Below are 24,437 nucleotides of genomic sequence, written 5' to 3'. Positions count from 1 at the left end.
CTTTTCCTTTCTCTTTTTGAAACGTCTGCATGGGTCACCCAGGACCTCAGAGGAACTCTCATATAAAGCATGGTCCGAAACAGGAACACACTGCTCAGAAGCCTTGAGAACGTCGAGCATGTGTGTGTGCAGGACACAGTGGGAGGGGAAATTAGCTGATCTCACATTTGGGTAGTTGTCTGGCCTTTAATCATTCACGAAGCTCAGTATCAATAAGATTTTTTAAATTGTAGATATTTAAAACTGCCCTCCATGTAGGGTTCCTCTTCTTTAGACATCGTACAGAGAGGGCCTTTTGACAGTGAGCAAATTCATGATGAGGTCTTGGGAGTGAGGGCAGAGAGATGACTGTTCAGTAGTATAGTTGGTTTTTAATGAAATCCCTAAGGATGTTTATTGACGCTGTTTTTCTTTTTTTACTCATCCTCAATTTGAAGGTTATATTCACACCATGCAAATGGTTTCCATACTCTTCTTTTTAAAACATCAGTTTTGGTAAAACTATAAAAATATTTCACATTCATGCAAATTTCTTTCAAGAATATAACACACAGACAGTTTTATTAAATTTTGCACATATATTCTTTGTGTTTAGCTTGAGTGTTCAAAAAATGAGAAATACAGAAGCTAGGGTAGAAATTTCAGTGTCGCTACATTAGAAATTGAGGGCTTAGTGGTGCTGTATAACAGATATGTGAACACGTTGATCTGCTTATTTTTCTTCTTCAGTCCCATTACAGTGGAAGCTTGTGCTTTCTCCTCCTGCCTTCATGAGCTCCTCCACTCCCGTGCCCCACCATTCGTACCCAAATAGAAGCACATTAACAGCCTGAAAATAAAGGGCAGGCTTTTTTTTTTTTCCTATGCTCATCTCTTAGCAAAATGTCTACTCGTCCCGTCAGAAAACGAGCTCTGACATTTAAGATGGGATAAAAGCAGTTTTTCTTAGTTTGCCCAGTTGTCAAGAAACTCTTCTCTGAGTGATCAGGTTCGGTTAAAAGACAAGAGAAATACAAAAGGTCATATTTTAGCCCTTTTGGTTTTCGAGGGGTGCTTTGGTGCAAAAATCACTTGGTCAGTATTAATGTGACAGGGTGTTAGATACTTGTTTTTCTGCTCCCATCACAAATCTGAAAACGTTGTCTCCTCTCACAGACCGTGGGGATGGCATCCGGAGGCTGTGTCTTTGGTGTGCTCAGCGCCCAGGGTGGGGAAGATGATTTCCATATTTGAAAGCTAGGGACAAACAAAAAAAATAACTTTTTTCCTTGAAGGGTTAATGCCCTAAACAGCTTCAGATTGGTTCACTTCAATCTTAAAATTACTTTTCTGGTCACGCGCACGGAAGGTCTAAGCATTTGTGAAATGTCTTTTTTTTTTTTCCTTCTCCTGATGCTGTTCTCTCTTGGCTGTCTTAATTACACAGGGGTTGAGAAACCAAATTAAAATTAGGCGTGGCTGGTAAACAGCGATCACGTTGCCTGCTCTTAGCTCCGCAGGCTTGTTGGAGTTACTTCTCCTCCCCGTAGTGCTTTCCTCCCCACTTTTTTTTTCTTCCTCCAAAGGAAATATCATAAGCTCTTTTAGAAATACTCACAGGAAGTGAGTATCCATATGCTGGTTACTCGCCGGCAGCTGAACGTTGACAGGTGGAGAAATGCTGGTGCATCCGCTCAGATTTCTTTGAACCTTTCTGCCGGAGCAGGGGGATATTCAGGGCGTACAGACCGAAGGATGTTTGTGTACTGAGGGAGTTACAAGAGGAAATTGGTCATCGCGCGTCATCTTGGTGGTGGTGATTCAGGAAGCTGTGATGGGGGGTCCGCAAGGCACGTGGCTGCCGCCGGCGCTGAGGTTTCTGCTCACTTCTCAGAGGGCGGGCTGTCTTCTAAAAATCAACGCTCCCTCCACTGCCAGTGATTCTTCTGCAGTGAGTCACTTCCAGAAATGAATAGCCACGGTTTTTTTGGAATGAATGTTGTGAAATCCCTCGTTTATAATGGCAGGTTTTCAGTTGGTGGTTTTATCAGAGAGAATGTCTCAAGATCAAAACGAAACCTCCTCTTTAAAAGGAAAGAAAGTACTCTCGATACAGAAAGCAAAAGTACTTCCAGTCTCCTCCTGACGCGCTGTCACGGAAGATCTATGTGCCTGTGTTTAGCGACACACGTCCATGTATTAATACTTGCCTACACTGTAGAAGTCCTTGGAATTACGGATTCGTTGCTAGTAGCTGATTGATCTCCTGTGAAGAAGGTCGCTAACTGCAAGAAATGTTATGTGTGGTGAGTAGGTGGTAGATTCTGAAGATTGTTGCTAACCCAGGGCTCATCCTCTGTTGAGTCATGGATTCAGAGGACTGCTAGCAAGCTCTTAAATACTTCTGCTTTGTATGATTTAATGGATGGCACTGCAGGACTCATAGAAGCCTGTGAAAGGTTTTCAGAACATAGATTAATTGAATAATCGTTGAATCTTTTGAATATACTAGTCCCTTTGAGGAAGAAAGGCTATTTTACTGACGGAAGCCATTTGTAAGGCGCTTTTAAAAGTTTAAAAAGCCCAGTTACTGCAGTTACTGCCCATCTGTATTTATTTTAACTATCACTCCATCTTCTTGTGTGAAGGAAATGACTATATGGTTTCAACAAAGAAAAAGTTTTGCCAACTCTTTTTAACTGAAGAAACTTCATCCACGTGTTACTCCTAACTGGATTTTTGTCTTCCTGACTACTCGCAAGGGGAAACTACCCCATGAAGGATACTAACCCTTCTGGCAGTATCTGTGATGTGTCTCATTCAGAACCCGGTGGGCTCGCCACAGATGACTGACAGTACTTTTATCTAGGGAAAGAGAAGGAATCCAGTTACTGGAAACAGTGAGTGCAGCTTCAGAAATTGTTGTCTCTCCCGAGTGGAGAAGTTGTTTGACCTCCTGACTCATTTCATAGGAATTGGAGAAAACAACCTAGTGTGGTTTTCATTGTTAGTCCTGTAGGATTCCAAAATCTGTGTGTCTGCAAATGAGATGAGCTGGAGGAAGGCAGTGTTGCCACTTGCTGTTTCTACTTGCCTGCTCTCCTAATGGAATTCAGTCCCTTGCCTCCAGACAAGTCCAGCCTGTTCCTGGGGATCCCTTGTGTGGCCGTTCGGTGGTGAGTACTGATGGCAGCAGTTTCTGATTTTTGCGGGTTTTTGCTTCTCGATTTCTAAAGGGCATTTCATCCAAGGACACATTTTAAACAGCATTCTTTTCTTGGCACATTTACACTACAGTTTATATTGACCTGTAAAAAATACAGTGGGTGCAGTGATAGTATAAAAGACAGCATAACCTGTAGACAACAATGAAAGTGAAGAGTTGGGATTTATTTGCATAGAATAGATTTTCGCAGCTTGTTGACATGGAGGCAGTTTTTATTTTGACATATTTGTATTAAGTGATTTTGGGGGTAATTTATTTAAAACACAGGTATGGAAGGTAATAGTATATTCCAGCAAAAATAATATAATTGCTGTTAAGGCATAAATTTTTGACTAGTAACATAATATTTATGTACAGAGAAACTTGATTCATGGTGTTTTGGTTTTAAAGCAGCATTATCAAATCAGCTAAAGGTTTCAAAAGTGGACAAAGAAAATATGCTGAACTTGGATAAAAGTAGAAACTGAGGTGTTTGAAGTGATTGATATTTGAAGTATTAGATAGATTTTGGCCTCTGTACAATTTCATATATGATGGATCCGCCAGATCACACCCTCAAGGAGCGGTCATTTAGTGTATAATTATTAGAGAGTTTCTCATTCTTCTTGGAGAGGGAGGAGAAAAAAGTTGACTTTGTCATGCTGTACTGTTTATTCCATTTACTGGTTTATGTCTGAATGCCTTAGAGATGGAGTTCTTAACCTTTCCAGGGCATATTGGGCCCCTTTGAGATTGTGATGGAAGCCGTGAATCCTCTTAGCACACTCACACACAAATGTTTGCCCACATTCTCCAGACCGTTGCGGCCACAGCGGCGCTCGTCCGTGGGCCCCAGGTTAAGGACTCCACCAAGAGTGAGACCTCACTGTGACACTGCCATTCCCAGCAAACACTGAGACTGAAAGTACGCGGCATCTAAGTTGAAAAGAAGTGGTCGCTAGGTGGAGGTACAAAGTCCGAGAAAAGGAGGAAGAGTAGAGAATATGTGACTGATATTAAATAGACAAAGAGAATCATTAATATCAGAACCTCCAGACAGATACTCCAGAATCCCTAAATGTTTAACCTTGGATATTTGTCAAGTACGTTGTGAATTCCGGTAGAGACTTGAGGATTCAACGTTCAACAGTTGAGGAGAGGTTTCCTGACACGTAATGAAACCTCTTTGCTTTCCTTTTTGATTTCCATTGTGTGTGTTACCAAGCCAGGTAGGACTGCCAATATCTGAACCCCAGAAATATAAATAATACTAGTTGTAACAAATTGGAGAAGTGATTCTACATTAGCAGAAGGAATTTGCTGGGGTGTATATAAGGTCGTTTAGCTGAGTACACACAAAACACCACGAAAAAGATGTAGCCCTTCTTGCCCGTCAACTAAATTTGTCAGTACTGTAACGCTGACATGGGAAAAAATAGACATGATTCTGGAGTGTATTAAAAGGAGTGTGACATAAAAGGGTAAGAAAGTAAGGCTTGTATTAGTCAAACTCATTCTTGTGTGCAACCTGAGTCACATTTGAAAAAAGATTTTGGGTAGTTGTGGAGAGCTCTGATATGCAAGCAACAGAAAGTTATATACTCTTCTAGAAAAAGATAAAGTAACTGGAGGTTTTAGTCTCCAAAAGGCTAAGGGATTTCTTGCTAAAGGTCTTTAAGTAGTAACAGTTTGATTTATCTTTGTAGCACACTGCTTGCTTTCAGTAAATTGTTATACTTTGATGGCTGTCCTGTGTAGGGACATTTGTAACACTGACATGAGAGCTTCGGCAAGAATAAATAGATTCAAATAAAACCAGAGTTGTCAGGACATAAGGTGTATAATAAATACACTTCTTTGTTGATTAATAGATAAGAAAGACTATCTCGATTGCCAAGATGATAAAGTAAACAAGTGGCTGAGGGAAGTTATGAAATCTTTGGTTGGGCTCTCTTTCAAGATGAAACTAGGGAATTTTGTTTTAGGTGGCAGAAACATTCATTAATTCCTTCCACAGCTCTGAGGACCTGCTTTGCTGGCTGCGCACAGTCTGGCTGCAAAAGCAGAGTCACAATGTATGGTTTACTGCTCTGGCTGCATAAAAACGGCATAAGTGCGGCGCCTTGAAACACTCAGCCGCCATCCGTGAGTCTTCCTGATGGAGTGGCGTCCGAATTGATCCTTAAAGGACAGCCTTTAAGGAGTGAGCTGGACCAGGGAGGCAGGCATTGTGGTGAGGACTTCAGGCAGGAGGAAGAGTGGATGCAGAGGAAGAGAGGAAGGAGAGAGGCTCAGAGCAGTAGGTACAGTGGAAGGTGTGGGGAAAGGAATGACAAGAGATGAAGCAGGAAGAGCCATTGATACAGGGATCTATCCTGCTGTGCTGTGTTAGCCTGAAGGTGTCCATCTAGGAGGGTCATGAGGCCAGATGTGTGTGCACTTAAGACAGATCATGGGGCTGTCCTGAAGGGAGTGTGTGTGTACGTGTGTGTGAGTGTGTGTTGGGGCAGGGGGATGGGTTGGGCAAGAGGCAAGGAGACCAGATGGAAAGAAAGCTCCTCTGGTTGTTCAGGGAAGTAATGATGAGGACACCAAGGGCAATGGATTCCAGAGAGATGTACGAGGTAAAAAAAGGGAAAAGGTGAAGTAAGGTTAGTGGCTTAGGTTAAGTGGTATCGTTCACCACAGAATGAAATCCGAGAGGAAAAACAGGTTGGAGGGGAAGACAAGGCGACATTTGGACGTGTGACAGTCACATGGACGGAACAGGCGGAGGTGTAAGAGCCGAGCGAGCACGAAGGTGGTTTCTATGGGGTTGGACCTTGAAATGTGGGTTAGCAGCAACAGCCTAAAGTCAGTGGTGGTCTTGAGTTGTGTAAAGACTTGTTTCTAAAGTAGTAGATCAATCTTTTAAATTGTTTGTACAGTATTTAAAAGTTTTTCCTGAAACTTCTTTTAAACTATAGAATAAAATAGAGAAATACAAATTTTCTTCTGATTCCATTACCCAAAGTTCTGTTAATATTTGCAAATGTTTATTTCCTTGCAGTATTTTCCAGAACATGCACACATATGTGTGTGTGCGCACACACACAGTTGCAAGAGCAGCGTCACTCTGTACAGGCATTTTTATATCCCACATTAAATGCACATCTTCTCCATGTGCTTTAAAATGCTTTAAAAATGTTTTTAATGGTGCATTGTTTTCTAATTTGGGAGTATTCAGTTTGCTTCCATTTTTTTAAAAGCCATCTTAACATTACAATCATTATCCTTTTCTAAGTATAAAACTTTTAATTATATCTTGACTAGAATCTTCCTGAAAAGTTTTTTTTAATAATTGATTTATAATAATATAGTTAATATTTTATTGGTTTCAGGTGTACAACATAGTGATTCAAAATGTTTATAGATTATACTTCTCTTAAAGTTACTACAAAATAATGGCGATATTTTGTATCGCCCTGTGCTATATCATGTATCCTTGTTACTTCTCTATTTTATGAAAGGTAGTTTGTGTCTCTTAATCCTATACAGCCCCTCCCCCATGTCACTCTCCTCACCAGTACCGCCTGGTTTGTTTTCTGTATCCGTAAGTCTGTTTCTCTTTTGCTATACATATTTTATAGTTTATTTTATAGTTTTAGATTCCACATATAAAAATATACAGTGTTTGTCTTGCTCAAACTTATCTCACTAAGCATAACACTCTCTAGGTTCATCCATGCTATTGCAAATGGTAGAATTCCATTCTTTTTTATGACTGAGTAATATTCCATTGAATATATGTATGTGTATATATGGGGGAGTGTGTGTGTGTGTGTGTGTGTGTAGACACACACGCTCGCACGCATACCCCAGACATCTTCTTTATCCATTCATCTGTTGATAGACACTTGGGTTGCTTTCATATCTTGGCTTTTGTGTATGCTGCTGCTGAGTCACTTCAGTTGTGTCCGACTCTGTGCGACCCCATAGACGACAGCCCACCAGGCTCCCCCGTCCCTGGGATTTTCCAGGCAAGAACACTGGAGTGGGTTGCCATTTCCTTCTCCAATGCATGAAAGTGAAAAGTGAAAGTGAAGTCGCTCAGTTGTGTCCAACCTTCACGACTCCATGGACTGCAGCCCACCAGGCTCCCCCGTCCCTGGGATTTTCCAGGCGAGAGTACTGGAGTGGGGTGCCATCGCCTTCTCCAGCTTTTGTGTATAGTGCTCTGTGAATATTGGAGTACCTCTGTCTTCTTGAATCGGTGTTCTTACTTTTTATTGTTTTAGATGTATACCCAGGAGTGCAATTGCTAGATCATGTGGTAGTTCTGTTCTTAGTTTTTCTGAGATACCTCCATACTGTTTTCCATAGTTGTTGTACCAGTTTACATTCCCAGCTGTGTACAAGGCTTCCCTTTTCTCTGCATCCTTCCCAAAATTTGCTATTTGTAGACTTTTTGATGATAGCTGTTCTGACAGATGTGAAGTTATATCTCGTTGTTGTTTTGATTTCCTTTTCTCTAGTAATTAGTGATGGTGAACGTCGTTGGCCATCTGTAAGTCTTCTTTGGGAAAAATGTATATTTAGGTCTTCTACCCATTTTTTTAATCAAGTTGTCTTTTTGATGTTGAGTTGTATGAGCTGTTTATATGTTTGGAACATTAATCCCTTATCAGTCCATATCATTTGCGAATACTTTCTCCCATTTAGTAGGTTGCTTTTTTGTTTTTTGAAGTTCCTTTGCTGTGACAGTAGTTAGCCTGTACGTGTATCTTGGACAAATTTTCAGTGATTTCCTTAGGGGAGATTCCTTGCAGTGAACTTAAGTCACAAGAGCTGAACTCCTAAAGATTCTTGTTATCCTTTGCCTGTTTGTTTTCTGGAAAAAACTATATCAAGTTATACACAGTTTTATGTATTTTTAAGTCTTTAGGCAAAAACATTACGTTATTTTTGGTTGATTTATTCAATAGCTATTTGATGAATACTCTGTCAGGCATGTGGCATTTTTATTGGCTGTCAGTAAAGTGTACCTTCTTTATGTGCTGATTAGTCCATTATTTGCTTTTGTAAATGTTCTGTTCACACCCACTACCAACTTTTCTACTGGGGTGTGATTGTTCTATATTGCATTTGCATTGTTCTGTAATATATTTAGTCTTTTATGTGTATGTGACATTTGTGGCAAATATTTTTCCCAGCTTCTTTGATTTTTTATTTTGCTTATGATTTTTTGAGATATAGAGACTTTACATTTTATTTAGCTGAAAATGAAATGATTTTTTGTCTATGCTTTTTTTTTTTTCCCTTGTGACTTCTTTTACCTTGGGCTTAGGAATTCCTCCCCACCGTAAGTTAGACAATATTCATCTAATCAGAAATTTTTAAAAACATTTTTAATATAAAATCCACCAAATGGATCCAGATGGATTTTTTGACAGTCAACCCCTCAACATTGTGTGCAGAGTCTACATTTCCCCAGTTGCTTTTTGGTGCTGCTTTTACTTTATATTTCAAGAGCTTGTACTATTTAATTGAGCTGTAGGAGTCCATGAGTTTTGGTGGATATTAGCACCCAAGTGAAGGTTATAAAAATACTTTTAAGCTAGCATCTTATTGTAAAAAAAAGTCTCACACAGCAAAGCTGAAAGAATTTTACAGTTAACCCCCATATATATCCCAACTAGATTCTGCAATTAGTATTTTACCACTCTTTCCTTTATCGTCTATCTGTTCATCCGATAACTTTTAGACCTCCTAAATCATTGTTTGAATTCAAATCTGGGACTCAAAGACATTTTATTTCATTCTGGTTTTTTTCTGTAATTTGTAGGTTTGATTTCTAGAATCCCATGAGCAGAGGAGCCTGGTGGGCTGTAGTCCATGGGGTCTCAAATGAGCTGGACACAACTTAGCAACTAAACAACAGGAAACTTTTAGCAATTTATATTAATGCAGTAAAATAGTGAACATCCTAACAGATACCAAGAGAAACTGCCTGGTTTGTTTTGGCCCTTTAATTTCATGAATATAGTTCGCTCTGTTGGGATTATGATGGTCATTCACATCACGATGGGTGCACCGTCCTTCATGAGCTCCGCCTTCCACTACAGTTGCTTTTTGTTCTTTCGACTGGAACTGCAAAGGGACAGAAAGGCCACTCAGTAGACGCCGAGATGCTGGTGGAAGTGTGTGGTGGATGGGCCTTGGCAGAGCTGGTGAAGGGGCTGTCTGGGCCACAGTGGGCTTTGAGGAAAGGCGCTTGCCAAAGTCAGCCACTTCCCTGAGTGGCTGCCATCAGTCTCTGCCACCAGAGTCCTCGGCATGCAGGTCGCTTTGCCCTGTCCCAGACCTGCCCTCCTAACGTTCGTCTTTGAGTGTCCCTGGTTCATGGCAAGTGATCAGAACAACTAAACCTTAGGTCAAGGAGCTTAGCCACCTCTTTTCCAGCCTAAATGATGAGCACCTTAAACTCCCTTGGTTTTTGGTGCTTGATGGCATCCCCGCTTAGAGATGGGTTTGCAGCTGTGTGCTCACTGCAGATTGATATACAGCATCTGCCCCTTGGGCCAGCGTACAAGTAGCTGATGGGAAAAGGCACAGCCTGCATTAAAAGACTGCCTCATGATCACCACTAGAAATAAACTGCCGTTTCATTTTTGTACTGTTTCTTTTTTCTCCATCCAGGCTTCAATTTTCTGTCTGTGCAATGTTGATTTTATTAGATTATATAGAATTTTTTTTTCTTTATCCTAATCCTGTGATTTTAGTCTAGAACCTTGAGTGTAGGTCAGTATTCACCTCCTTCTCAGAAATCTGGGAAGACCGGTCTGTCCAGGCTGTTAAGACCCTGGATGAAGCTCATCAGACTCTGGATCTGGGGCTAGAATTTTAAAGCCATTAGCTCCTCTGAAAGGAATGAGAGGGCATTCCTGAGACCGGGCAGAGGGGGAAAGCCTTACTCACAGGAAGCTTGTTAGCTGACTAGCTGCTTACAGAGCACCTTCCTGCCCGGACCTCCTCCGGGATGCTCAGCCTGTGGCGACACTGACCTCTGTCCTGAATTCTCTGCTCGTAGCCAGTGATGCGATAGTATTTTAGAAGCGGAGCTAACCAGTGCTTTGAAATGGAAAGATAGCCATACTGAAAAAAATGTAACACAACCTAACCCAAGTTAATATTCTAGTAATACCAGTATTCAGAAGAGGCATCCTATTTGAGTGAATTTTCAGAGGGAAGGAAAAGTTAAATAACCTGAGTTTTTCCCTTGCCACTGTCCCCTCTCACCTTTACTCTCCAGCAAGACTCAGCATGTTGCTTCCCAAACCTGCCAGGCCATTTCTTGTTGCCCTGCCTTTGAACACACAGCTGCCCCACCCTTAGCCCTCTGCCCACCTCCCCAGTACCATTGTACCCCACCATGCTCACCTCTCCCAGCCCAGTGCTGCTTAACAGATACCCAGATACTAAAGTAGGGAGTTGATTGGGCTTTCATTAATTTGCCAGGAGCAAGGGAGGGTAGTTACAAAGCACCACTCTAACCTGTTATTTTCTGCGCTGTTAAAATGTAAAGCAGACCAATGAAAGAACCTGCTCTCCCCACCAGTCATCAACAGGCTGTTCCGGGGGTTTACGAATCATCTTCTGAATCCACAGCTAGTTTTAAAATCTAGCTTCTGCGCCTGGTCTGCAGGACATACGACCGTGAGATCATAAATGCTGTGGAGGGAGTATGAAGTTATTTACCAGGTCCTGTAACATTAGCACTGGGACTCCTGTGTAAGCTGCTTTATTTATTAACTGGGTTACACCTGTTTGGAACCTTAATATCCCCAAAGGGGTTAACATGTCAAAAATATAAACCAGCTTTAAAATGAGTCGAAATGCAATTGTGAAGTTTTTAAGCATGAGGTTTGGGTACATTCACAGGCAGTGGGATTATATGACAGGTTTGTAAGGAAAATAAGATCTGGGGGTACATCCTTAACTTCTAAGCTAGGTGTCTTGAGAAAATGCTCATGAAACACTATGGTGTTACTCTCAGGGATTTAAAAACAACAACAGAGAGCACAGAAACACTGTTTTAGATAGATTGGAGATATTTTCCAGGATGGAATCTTGCACGTACTGATTTAATTGAGAGCCCTCTCAGATGAAACTGGAATACCACCACTATGATGGTAACAGTGTCAGTTAGCTGTGACCTAAACTGTACCAGCCATGACTAATGGGGATTCCTGGACACCACGGTTGTGTTTCCTGTCGCCTCAGTCTTCCGGGGGCAGGATTAACAGGGATAAGTCATTTCTGTGTTCAAGTCTCTAATTTTTCATCCATGTAAACAATAGGAGAGAACAGACCTGACCCAGCACAGGTTTGAGAGATCTGTACTGCTAACAGCAGTAGCTAACAGTATTAGCTGGGCACTGCACATCAGGCAGTAGGCGGAGTACTTTACTCGGTTGTCTGTTCTAATAAACAGTCCTATGCGGCGGGTACTGTTACTATACCCATTTTATAGACAGGAAACTGAGGTGCAGAAAGGTTTTTATTTCCCAAGATTATACAGGTAGTAAGTGCAAGATCCAGGATGGAATCACAGCAGTCTGGCTCCTAAACCCAAGCTCTTAATTGATATCCTATTCAGTTTCCATAAACAACTCATATTTTGGAGGTACTTTTATTCTTCGGGGCTGCAAGGCTTCATTTAGTCCATTGTCTTCCGTGGTGCTTTTACTGTATTAGGGAGGATGAATGCAGCCCCCAAAGCTGCGTGTTTTCATGCCTAACCTTGCTCTGGATCACCTGGTTGCAGCTTGTTATTAATGATGCATATATGTTACCGCAGCACAGCCCCGAGGCTCCAGCAAATGCGCTGTTGGTTAAAAGAGAGTAGAATGTCCAAAAAGGGAATTAGCAAAGCAGCCATCCCAGCTACCAGAGAGACCAGTGTGGCTGGCTCATGAGGAATCCCTTTCTCTTTATTATTGGAAGTGAATAGAAACTCATTAATATCGTGCCTTCCAGTAAGTTCAAGCCCTGTAATTTAAGCACAATCTCAGGACCCAGAAATCTATTGTCTTATGAGACTGTTATTGTTTGGTTGACTGCCTACATACTGCCTCAGTTGTGGGGGAACTGGTTTTCCACTGTTGTAGCACAAAGGCCCTTCGTGTATTGGTCTCATCTTTTGGCACTACCCCATCCTTTCCCTGTTCCATGGTCTCCGATCCATGCGCCCTACACGGAAGCTCTTTCCTTCCCTCTCTTCCTAGCCAACCACTACTGTTCCCTTCAGATGAATCCTCCTACAGGAAGCTGTCCTTGACTGCTCAGGACCAGGTCAAGTGCCCCAAATGCTTCCACAGTGCCCTCTGCTTACTTCTTCATGCACATGTTATATTAAGGTCTACCTTCCTGTTTCTCGTCTGTTTTTCCTGACTGGAAAAGCTGGCCCAGGATTGCTATTGTTTACTTTTGGATAGGGGCTTCCCTGGGGGCTGAGTGTTAAAGAATCTGCCTGCCGATGCAGGAGATGCAAGTCTGACCCCTGGTTCGGGAAGATCTCCTGGAGAAGGAAATGGCAAGTCACTCTAGTATTCTTGCCTGGGAAATCCCATGGACACAAGAGCCTGGCGGGCTGCAGTCCATGGGGTCACAAAACAGTTGGACAAAACTTAGCGATTAAACAACAACAACTTTTGAATAAAAACTCTGACACTCAGGACAGTGCCTGACACGGCAGATGCTCTACAAATGTTCGAATGAGAGACAGGTGGAAATGGCGTATTTGGTGGTAAGAGAAACCAATATATACAGTACCTAGTGGTTACAGTTCATAAGGTACGTTCATGATTTTGCTGTACTGAATGCTCATGGCAACACAGGGAGATCAACTCCTTTAACCCCTTTGCACTGACGTGGAAACAGCAGCTGACCCCCGTGCATATACGTGGTTAGGAGGTGGGAAAGCCAGGACTTGAGCTCAGGTGTCTGACCCCACACCTTATGCTCTAATATACCATGTGAATATCCCAAGGCCAGTCTTAACACAGCTACTAGACTCTGGAGCAAAGCAGCGTGCCATTCTTGCCCTAACCAAGTAGATCCAGAGGAAGAATCAACGGGTGTTAATTTTTCTTGCTGGCTTCCTTGGCATCCTCCTAACCCCCACCCTCACCCGCGTTTCCGTGAAAACCTTCCAGTGACTTGTGCCAGATCCTTTCCAGATTTCAAGGTGTTGACGGAGAATATTTTGTTTGTAGACCAGGCCGCTGCTGGTCTTAATTTGGGGGAGCTTTTGGAAAAAAACGGCTGACGGAGTTCTGGTAAAGTCCTTAAGCAAACTGAGTAAGATCCTGGTGTATCAGGGAGTAAGAAATGAGCAAGGTGGGAGGTGTGTGTGGGGGAGGGGTCTAGGAACAGAGAAAGTGAGCAAGAGGATGTGAGTTGGGGGCTGGTTTGCTTGGCAAGTCAGAGATTGTTGAGAGGCTCCTGGCTGCGGTGGGCTAGGTAATGAACCAGTTGAACAGATCTTAGTATCAGATGGGGGTATTCTTCCCGGGCCTGTGGGGTGGGGGCGGAGGTGGCAAGCAAGTGAATTGGCAGCGTCTTGGACACACAGGGCTTAGGTGACTGACTCACCTGGAATGCAGGGCCTGTGTCATTAACATAAGCAGGGAACCCGTGGAATACAACAGAGCCAGAGGAGGAGAGAGAGATTCGGGGCAGCACTCCCTAAACTTGAAGAGTTGAGGATTTCATACTGAGCCCTGTTCTGGGTACTCCTGGGAATGTTGTCAAAGGGAGGATATTTAATTGCACACAGATTAATTTTGCCACCATGACAGAACATTAGGCATTCCTTCAGCAGTGGTCTAGATGCCTCCTTTTGTTCCTGGTTATTCCCAGTGAGGAAATGGCAGCCCACTCCAATATCCTTGCCTGGAAAATTCCACGGATGAAGGCACCTGTACAGTCCATGGGGTCGCAAAGAGTTGGACACGACTGAGTGACTTCATTCATTCACACACAGTGAGAAGCCATCCCCGCATTTACTGTGGTTTTCCTGGGGGGGGTGGGCAAGGTCAGGATGAGGTGGAGATATGGCTGGAGGTACCTTCTCCAGGACATGCAGAGATCAGAGCAGCTTGAGGAGGTCAAGGCAGGCTGTTTCAGTCAACACAGATTTCTTGAGCGTGCCAGGCACTGGTTAGCACACAGGATAGTGACCTCTGTCGCCATGGAACCTGAATAAATGCCCAGAAAAACAGCCTATTAAAACCCAGGCTCCCTGAGACCAGGGGAAATGTGCTGTGATGAGACAGAGCCTTCCCTTCACGTGGTTCTCTGAGGAGGTGATTTCCAAGGTGAGCTGGAGAATGGGAAAGGACTGTGTCTACGGAGGCACCGGGGGGCAGTTTCCAAGCACAGAGAGCAGCACAGTCAAGAGCTCTGGAGTGGGGGACAGCCTGGCCTGTGAGGATCAAGAAGGCTGGTGTGGCCCAGATGAGGGAGGGGCAAGCAGGTGCGGCCGCTCAGAGGCCTCCAGCTTAATCCGTCTCTGCTCCAGAAGACGTCCACCCAAGAGGTCTCAGGCTCTTAGGAGAACCCTGGCCTCCAGAGGCCACCTGCCACTTCCCTGTCCTGCCACTGTCGCTTGTCAAGGGGATCTACAGCAGATGCAGATTTCAGTGAAACCAGCAGTCATGTCAGGCGCCCCAAAGTGTGAGAATATGCCCACAGGACTATAAAGTGACTTGACATGGAAACAGCTTTAAAACAGACCATCTGCCTGCCCTACTGTGGTCCCGCGTGCCAGTCTTGTGAGCAGGAAGACAGCCAGGCGGCAGGATTAAAACAAAACTCCTGGTCAGTTCTGTGAAGTGCAACCTACGTTCTTGGCCCCCGAAGTTCTGGGGCAGGTGGTCTGCTGATTGGGTGGAGCTGTTTCCTGGAGATGGAGTGGAGGTGGGGCAGGTTCTGACTCTAAACCTCCTCTGATCTGATGTCTGAGCCTCCTCAGTGAGCAGCTTGGCTGCCTCCTGCAGGCGAGTCCCTCTCCCGAGTCCCAAGTGGGCAGGAAGGGTTCCTCTGCACTGCAGCAAGGTCAGGGCAGGCCTCTGGCTGCACGAAGCCTTCCCTCTTTCTGAACCTTTCCCTCTTTCTCCGTGCGATCGCTCTTTGAATCACCTCTCCCCCATTTTAGCAGAAATGAACTTCAAACTCACTTGCGGGGGGGTGGGGCAGGGCCAGGAGGAAGAGAGTGCTCTGCAGTGTTGTGTAAACACTGATTCCTGATCCTTCTCCTCTTTTACTACCTGTAGGGACAGGTGGACGCAGAGAAGCTGCTGGCAGGAAGAGCCGATTGTTCTCAAGGTTGTGGGTTGTGCAATAGAGCAGACGAGCTTTGAAGCCACAGGAGGTCAGAGCAGCTTGACCACGCGGCATATTACACAGAAGTTTTCCTTTATATGAGATCCTGTTTGCTTGACTCTCATCAGGAGTGCCAACACTTAGCTGGATCTCTGCTAGTCTATAGTTCAAGGAAGTGGTTTCCTTTAAAGGATTCTACCTGCAAAGTTGAGATGCCAGGCTGGAACAGCTCGCTACCCTTGGCATGTACATTTTAACAGAATGTTGTTATATCCTAGCCTGTAACTTTGTATTCGAGTCCATGAGAAAGAAAAAAATAAAGAGAGAAGATCCCGTCATCTTTATCCAGTTACGAAGTAGAGGTGGACGGTGATGTAATAGGTTCTCTGGACCAGGCTGTGCTGAGCTGGCGTCTAGGACAGTGACCAGACGGACAAGAGCAGAAGTGGAAGATATTTTTAGCTGGTCAGGGCTGCTTCGAGACGTAGGTTTCCCCCCAGCCCAGTACTTCCAGCGGGCGGTGCCCTGCCAGGCGTACTTGCTTTGGTTCACTTCACTTCCATGTCATGTTTTCAGATATTCATGAGGCCTGGTGGGCTGCCAATTTGATGGAGCAGCTTTGAAACCCGCACAGTTCAGGCCTGAGTCTGTGACGAGACTCTGTGTCTCCCCACCCCCAACCCCCCACTCCCCAGAGACCAGTGTCTTCCCTCCTACATATGATATTCTCTCGAAATCAGGGCCAGGGAACATAGTTCACTCTTTCTCTCTATCGAGGTGGTCTCTCTATCGAGGTGGACTTCCCTGGTGGCAGATGGTAAAGCGTCTGCCTACAATGTGGGAGACCCGGGTTCAGTCCCTGGGTTGGGAAGATCTCCTGGAGAAGGAAATGGCAACCCACTCCAGGACTCTTGCCTGGAAAATCCCGTGGATGGAGGAACCTGGTAGGCTACAGTCCATGGGGTCACAAAGAGTCGGACACAACTGAGCGACTTCACTTTCACTTTTCTATCGAGGTGATTCAGGCATGCCTGGAAGTTCTGATGTTGAGAATAACATGCCCATCTACAAGTGGGTTCTTAAAATTCTGGGTGAGCCAGTTTAAACTGCTGGCAATGGTACATCGATGGGAAACTTCAGTGAGGTTATAAATCAAATACAGCTGAAGAATAAGTGAGAAAAGAAGGGGATCCTACCTGGGCTAAACTGGCTATCTCTAGAATCACTCTGCAGGCTGCAAGACTTCTGTGTGTAGTAAGGAAGTTATAGGTCAATTTCCTCACAAAGGTTTGGGCCCCTTTAGTAAAACTTGTGCTTGGCTGGTCATTGTTTTGATTGAGGGCCGGCTGGTCTCTCTAGCCACGTGAGCAAGTGGTGGCAGTAAGACACAGAAGGCACCACGTGCTGTGTGGAGGAAGCACTGCCGGGGCCGGGAGGCCCACCCCCTGTCTATTTCCTACGAGCACCGATGACCTGGGAGGTTCCTAGGCCTCTCTCTCTCCCCATGTTGATGAGCTGAGACAGTGTATGGCCCACAGGCCTGAAGCCAGGCTGCCAGGGTCTGCAGCCTGGTTCCGCCACTTGCTAGCTGTATGACTCTGCACACATTAAGGTTACTTAACGTCTCAGTGCCCAAGCCTCCTCATCCGTCAGGTGGGAACAGCACCCATCTCACAGGCTGCTGTGAGGCCCGAAGGGGTTAACATGTATGGCGTGCCTGCAAGGCAGTCTGCCGTTCCTGGGAGGGATCCGTCACACCTCCTGCCTCTTCAGGCACATAGACCCACATGGTCACAAGAGCCAGTCAGAGCAAGCGATGACCAGGAGAGCCCTGGGGTGGGGCGTCCTGGAGCCCCTGGTGCCCACCTTCCTCACTGGCTCGTTACACAGCAGCCCTCGCCCCTCCCCCCCAACCCAAGGAAAAACTCAGCCCCACCCAGAGCCCAGGCCCCAGGAGCTCCCGCAGGTGACTCATTGCACAAGGGACCCGCGGCCTCGGTGGGCAGTGTTGCTGGCCTGGGTGTGACACCCCTGGGCCTGCCGAGGTCCCAGAGTCATGCGCCCTTTCCCTGCAGTTTCAAGGGTCATTGTCAGACTGTGTCATGGGGGCCAAGCCCTTTACTAGCTAGTTCTCCTTGGTAAAAACCCTTTCATTAAAACTTCTCTTTCTCAATATACATTGTTTCAGACTCCCAACACTTCCTGGGCTGGCTTCCCCATCAGATACCCCAGTGAGAGGCAGGACCGCCAGTTTTCATGCTGACCCCCCCAACCCCATCCCCCAAATCACCTGACACTCTGTGGTTTCTGCAAGAGGTTCTCAATGGGAGAGTTATGTTTATGAGTCAAGTTCAGAGAGCTTATATCTTCTCTTCAGAATGGACTTAGCAGCTCTGCCTTATGTGGGGGGGAACCCCGTTCACTTAAGTTGGAGGTTCCATCCAGTCTGCTAGGAATTCCATCTTTAAAGGCTGCCTGGGCAGAACGGTCTGGTATTCCTCGCTAGAGACCTGGGGGTTGTCAGTGGACATCTATGAATCCAGGAGGTGCTAAGCAGGGGAGCAGTCTGGGAAGAGAAAGCCAGGTTGAGAGCAGATGCTTTATTGTCTCCTAAGTCACAAACCTAAAGTTTTGAGAGATCTCTGGATAAGGAGAGAACCACCCTGAATAGATGTGTCTCAAATCGACTTTTACAAGGAACTGAACTGAGAATGGTAAACATTCTTCATCACTAAAATTGTTCATCCAAAAGGCCTGGGAAAGGCCAGCCACTTCTTGTGGTCAGAATTCAGAGCTCCCAGTTTTTTTGCAAACCTGGGAATTCTCTCCCTTCATCCTGGAGGGCCTGGCCTTGAATGGCTGTCTGAGGCTGCCCCCTTGTGGCTAGCATCAGCAGTGCGTGTGTAATCTGTTGCTGAAATACTCTGCAAATACTGTCTGAAATACTGTCGTTTTAAAGGTCTTTTTAAAGACCTTTCTCAGGCACTGTCTCTCTACACTTATCACTCCATATGCAGGGCTTAACCATTCTGCTTTGGCATCTACTTTTGTCCCCTTTTGACTCCAGAGTCACTACTTTCAAATAAGCTGTTCCATGGCCTCCCAACTGATCTTTCAAAAATGTGAGTCTGATGTCTTTCCCCTACTCCAAGCCCTTTAATGGCTCCTTTTTTTCCAGGTTCCAGCACCAGTCTCGGAAGATCCCCAAGGCCCACTTCACTGCCCCAGACTCCATCTCTGCCTGCGCTCCTCTGTCTTCCTCATCTGTTCACCTGCTAACAACCTGTGCATTCTGGAGTCATCTCAGGTATCACCTCCTCCAGGGAGCCCTCCGCCTTAGGTTAGATGATGTAATGTGATGTAATAAGAGGGAGGAGGGAAGTGGGGAAAACGTGAGCACGCTGTGTTAGACCCAGGTCTGTTCTTAGTCTCCCACAAGACGCAAGCTACCTGAGAGGGAGACTTTCTCTCTGTGTCAACATGTCTAGCTGTCACTGCCGTTACCACTTACAGAAGGAATAAGGGAGGCAGAATAAAAGCAGGCAAAGACCCAGGTCACCGACTTCCTCCTGGGCTGGGTGGAGCTTGGGAAAGAGCTCAACGAAGCTCCAGGCCGAGAGTGAAGGTGCAGCAGTCAGGATGGATGGAAGGAAGCCTTGCCTCACAGAGCAGCTGGCTGAACTCTCCTTCCTGCCCACCCTCCAGATTGCCCAGCAGGACCCACCCACCTGTACTGCACACCCTTTTTGACACGTACCCTGAGTACTATCCAGAGTCTAGGACTCAAGAATTATTTCCTGATGGACTTAATTACTTATTTAGCAGGCGATGTGGCAGAAGCACATCCTGGAGTGTCTGTTAAATCAACTGTACTTCTATTAAAAAAAAAAGACCAGGGAAGGAGAAAAAAAAAAGACGTGTGTTACTGTCTTTCTGTGGGTATGAGGCGTTGCGCTGGCCACTGGGGGCAGTCAGAGGGAAGGCCTTCTTCTGGGCCTGCATGGGGCTGACTGTCCAGCTGGGGAGAAAACAAGCACGCAGGCCACATCGGGGACGAGATAGCCGGGATGACCATGTCACAAGGCAGCATGTGATTAATTGCCAAACAAATGGCTCAAGAACATGGTGGTGATTGAACGTGATAACGTATGTCCAAGTGCCCCACCCCTCAGCACTTCCAAGCCCAGCGAGCCCTGCTGTCTTTCTCTCTCACCCAGGAGAAACCCCATTGATGCATCTCATACAGCACAGGTACTCAGCCAGTCGGGCCAAGTCCTTCGAGCTCAGATCCCGGCCCCCAGCGCCTCCTACCCTTGAACCCAAAGCTGCAGAGATGCTCAAGAGAACGTGCCATCTTGTTTCTGAACAAGCCACCTCCCTCCCTTGTCCACCCGTGTCCCTCCTTTAAAACCCTCCTCCTCCTTTAAAACCCAGCCTAGAGTTCCTCCATAAAGCCTGCTGAGCCTGCAGAGCTCCGTGCATGTGCTCGTCGGCAGTGCGCACTTGAGTCTCCTGCGGCAGAAGGAGGGAGGGAGGTAGACTCCTGCCACAAGGTCCTGTCTTTTCTCCTCACACTCTGAGCACAGGTCCCTCAAGTGTTTGTCATTGACCGAAACACATTAGAGCCTGAGTGCACATTGGGTGGTTTTGCAGTTGAGACCTAAGTGCTGGTGAGTGCAGAAGGTGACATGCCCAAGTGGCCCAGGGAGGCTGGGTAAAGTAAGGAAGGTTGAACTGGACCTTAAAGGTTCAGACCAGAGAAAAGGCAGAGAACGAGGAGAATCCGAGGTGGGATAGCCCTTTGTCTGACTGCTAGCAGCCCAATCGGCCTCTCAAAACAGAAGCACAAAGGAGAGGGAGCGAGCCCTGCAGGGCAGAGTGCTGGGGGCAGCTTATTTTAGTTGGAGTAGAGGTTTTACCTGAAGGAAGGCAGGAGGCTGCCCTGGATGAAGGGTGGACATAAGTGATGGAAGGTGATGGGCAGACCTCAAATGTAGTGGGGGTATCTTGCAGCAGTGGGCACCCTTTATTGCCTGTGAAAGCCTTAGTGAGCTGATCAAAGTGGTGTTGAAAGTGGGAGCTGCCCCATGGCCCTGCCCTCATTTTAACACCACGGCCCAAGGCCCACCGTCTCGGTGCTGCCCAAGACGCTCAGCACCCAGGTGGGAAGCCCCTCCACACAGAGAGCCTCTCCTGGAAACGCTGGGCTTTCTGTAAACAAAGGCTCTGCTTCCGGCACTGCCCTTGACCTGGCTCTGAGTTGTTGATTCTGAGTCCATTCAGCTCTGCCCTGTCCCTGTACCCTCGTGACTGGCAGTGACCCGGAAGGTGGCAGCGCCCCCGCAGCAGGTGGCCTCCAGAGCTGAGTCACCGCCCTGGGAACAGTGCCCTGGCGAGGCCGGCCCAGGCAAACCGGGAGGCCTCCACCCCGCCCCATTCTGCAAGGATCTCAGGGCACCGTCGGTGCTGCCGAGAAAGGGATCCTTTATGCGTCCCGGGTGTCATCAAGCTGATAGGAAAAGTGAAACCGAGGCCACGGGAGACCAAAAAGGAGACTGTCCTGATGGTCCTTTCTGGCTCGTGTCTTTGGCAAAGCGCAAAGGGTTTTTCTCAACAGTTACAGGGGCTGTGGTTGTTCTAATTGAACAGACGCAAATTATCCATTGATGGATATCTTTGAGAATGGGATGAAGAGGTTTTGAAAATGTTGGCTTAAGATTCTGTTTGACCTTGTACAGTAAGAGAGCTCAAGGAATAAAACGACATGGGGTGATAGGATACCTAAGCTGCCAGTATCCTTAGAAATGAGCAAACGAGGTTGAGGGTTTCTTTTTTTTTTAAGTTTTCTATATCATTCATAGATACTCTGGTGGATGTTGTTTTTAAAAATTATGGTGCTTTCATTTCATCCCAGAGAAGATAAAAATGCAGTGTTACTCTTGAAAGGAAGGGTTTTCTTTCTTTCTTTTTTTTTTTAGTCTAACTTGTTTACTACACCAATGAATAGAGATGACCTCAGTCTAAAAAAAACAAGTTAACCATAATCTCACTCCTTGCCTGGCAAAATAAGCCTTTATCAAGTAGCTAGAGAAGTGCAAGTCTGACCACCAAGTCGTCATTTCAGCTGATTAGATTTTCCAAAAGACAAAAACAGAAGGCTCTCTACATGTTCACAGCCGAACAGTGGCTCTTGGGAAACACTCCCAGCTTACTCAGTTCCTATAAGGCCATGACAAGTCTGGTGACGATTAATCAGACACTGACCAAGTGCAAAAGCTCTACACGGTTAGCTGTGTTGTGACCACTGTTTGAGTTTTCACAGTCAGAGACCACATCTCTGGCTTTCCGAGTATGCAGTTCTTTACCTTAAAAGGCTTAATTTTTTACGCTTTATACACCGTGAGCCTCATTATTCTCTACTGCTGAGGTGTTCCTGAAGGCAGAATCCCAGTCATTTTCTTGGGCAGATTGTCTTGAGCACTGGGTATATTTCCTTGCTCTGACAAGCCTGGGACAGTTTTCAGCAAGGCCATGGAACTCACTACTTAGTTGCCAAAGATGCTGTGAGCTGTGACTAGAAGTTGGGTTTTCTCTATTGTTTTATTTTCCGTGAGCCACACAAAAAAATATGGACAGTCAAAAGTGTTCCCAGTTACTCTGAGGCAAGAAGAACTGAGGCGAATTCTACTAGAAGCCAGAACCATGTCCTGATTCCTACAGCCTCAATAAAGGCCAAATCAAAACAGATTTGAAAGCTAGCGGCCAGTTGATTGTAGGATCCATTCCAGCCAAAAAGAATCTCTAGACTCACTGGATTGAGGCATGTGGTTTAGGGGACGATTTTTTAATAAGAGTGCAGCTTTATTCTTTTTGACCAGTCTGGAGGGAGAACCAATCTATTTTGTGGGTAGAGATTGAAAAAAAAAAAAAAAAGCAGTGACTTTCTGGTGACTATACAGAAAGATTAACGAGCACTGGCCCCAAGCTCGGCCTGCCTGCTCTTAAGGAAGCCGGCATAAGTACCAGCCTGGAGCATCAGAGTCAGAAGGCTCCATAGAAGCACTCAGGGCCCGAGGAGTTAAAAAGGCAGAGACAGTCAGTTAGCAAGTGCCCGCCTAGGCATGGATTTGTTTATCCTGCCCTTCTGAAGTCAGAGCCAACATTCTTCATGGTTTTGGATGATTCAGAATGCTGCTTTCTTGGCAGGGCCACTTTGCACACAGGGGCTTACGACTGAAGCCCCTTAGGTGTGGGCCAGGGCAGAGACCCACCTCACACTTGATGTCACAGCTTAGCATCCTCTTATATTAGAGCAGCAGGCAAACTGGCACATACAGGTGCCTGTCTCAGAGGTGAAGACACTGAACCCGGGGCCTGGGGCCTGCCAGAGGTCACTGCGTGGGAAGGCAAGGCCAGCAAGAGCCAGGCCACCCTCCTCCAACCACACAGCTCCTGTCCAAGCCCAGTGGGAGAGGCCGCTGCCCTTTGAGGAATGCTTAGAAAAGGGCTTAGGTCAGAAAGAAGAACCTCATTTTTACAAAATGAAACAAATCATTTACTTGTCACAGGCAGCTTTCCCCAAACCTCCTCTATCCATGTGGTGAATTTATTATCTCCTGGACTTCCAAAAATAAAAACAATAGCATTGCTGTCTATAGGCCAAAGTGGGAGACTTGAATATACCCGCCACGGCCCCCCCTGACACTTCACTTTTTCTGGATGAGAATTAACTTATTTCGCGGCTAGTTCTTAATAAAACAAACGTTGACTCCTTCCCACAGGAGACGGAATTGAGCAATGTTCTCTGAGAACACGCTGTGCTCCTTGGAGCCCTGAGTGAATGTGATGTTTAGAAGATGCCCTCGCAGCTTGGAAGTGCCCCTTGGGAATAGAGTGAAGGGGGTGGAGACGGGGTAGCGAAGCCACCGCGGCCGCCCCAGAGGAGCCGTGACTCGCCCTGCCTGCCTGGCCGGGACTTCAGGCCTCGAGACACCCACGGCCACGGACTCAGTTCCCCTGGAGCCCCAACGTGAACCTGTGGCCTTTAATGGACCCACAGGCCACCTCCGCGTCCACAAGAACCACAGAGAAGGACGCATCAGGGCCCTGGCTCTCCACCAGCAGCCTCCCCAACCCCCTAGGCAGACGGTGCTGAGAGTATCTGTATAAAGACAACACCCTCAACCAAGAAATGGAGCCACTTTCCTGAGGAGAAAAAGCCAAAGGAAGATTCCCGCCGGAGGCCTCCTGGGGGCAGGTGCCCCTTCTAGGTGGCCCACAAGCAGCCGTCACATCACGTATCACTTTGTTAACAGCTCAGCCATGGTGTTACCATGTCAGGAATATCAATTAAGCATGTCCGACAAGATCTGCTAGTGGGAGGAGCTTCCCGCAGTGCCAGTAAGTGCCACCTTCCCTCCTCCCAGGCCTGGAATTCAGGGTGGGGGATTCAGGTTGTGTTGAGCTTCTAAGGATGATTTTAGGGGATAAATAATAATGCTTTCCTCTCCATCACTCGTATTGTCTTCATTTTTAAGAGAGACAATGTATTTAAAAAGAGCCAAGAATAAGAAGCGTTCGATCGTGTCCCCAGTGGCCTTTCCCAAGCATCGAAGGTGCTGGGCCTCCCCGTGCTGCCCCAAGGGTCGGGGGACCCCAGGAGGGGCCTGGGCAGCAGTTTAACATACTGTCTACCACTGAGTTTTAAAACTCTGGCTTTGTTATGTTTGTCTGTCCTTAAAAAATTACAATCTAGCAAATGTTTCAAATTTAAGCCACAAGTAAAATTTTCCTAGCCAATAATTACACGGTAAAGCTGGAGAAACAGAATAGAAAGCCACTCAGGGTTCTCCTTAAGGTTTGTGCATTTGTGTCGGGCTCAGAAGGT

General features: G+C 46.1%; 2 long non-coding RNA genes across 3 annotated transcripts; one reads left to right on the top strand and one right to left on the bottom strand.

Annotated features, from left to right (window-relative positions):
- Nucleotides 1–954: 954 nt before the first annotated feature.
- Nucleotides 955–1,812, bottom strand: LOC120877371. Its single transcript, XR_005724325.1, has 2 exons — nt 1,598–1,812; nt 955–1,236 (listed from the first exon to the last, which is right to left on the bottom strand). It is a non-coding gene; the product is annotated as an uncharacterized LOC120877371 (long non-coding RNA).
- A 201-nt stretch (nt 1,813–2,013) lies between these two features.
- On the top strand, nt 2,014–24,064 carry LOC120877368. Of its 2 annotated transcripts, XR_005724323.1 has the most exons (4): nt 2,014–2,285; nt 2,952–3,155; nt 18,729–18,857; nt 23,332–24,064. It is a non-coding gene; the product is annotated as an uncharacterized LOC120877368 (long non-coding RNA). The 2 variants fall into 2 exon arrangements; XR_005724322.1 differs by having other exon boundaries at nt 2,014–3,155.
- Nucleotides 24,065–24,437: the final 373 nt, after the last annotated feature.

Source organism: Oryx dammah, unplaced genomic scaffold (genome assembly GCF_014754425.2).
Source record: "Oryx dammah isolate SB20612 unplaced genomic scaffold, SCBI_Odam_1.1 HiC_scaffold_18, whole genome shotgun sequence".
Classification (NCBI taxonomy): domain Eukaryota; kingdom Metazoa; phylum Chordata; class Mammalia; order Artiodactyla; family Bovidae; genus Oryx; species Oryx dammah.
This window is presented reverse-complemented; position numbering and strand designations above follow the sequence as displayed.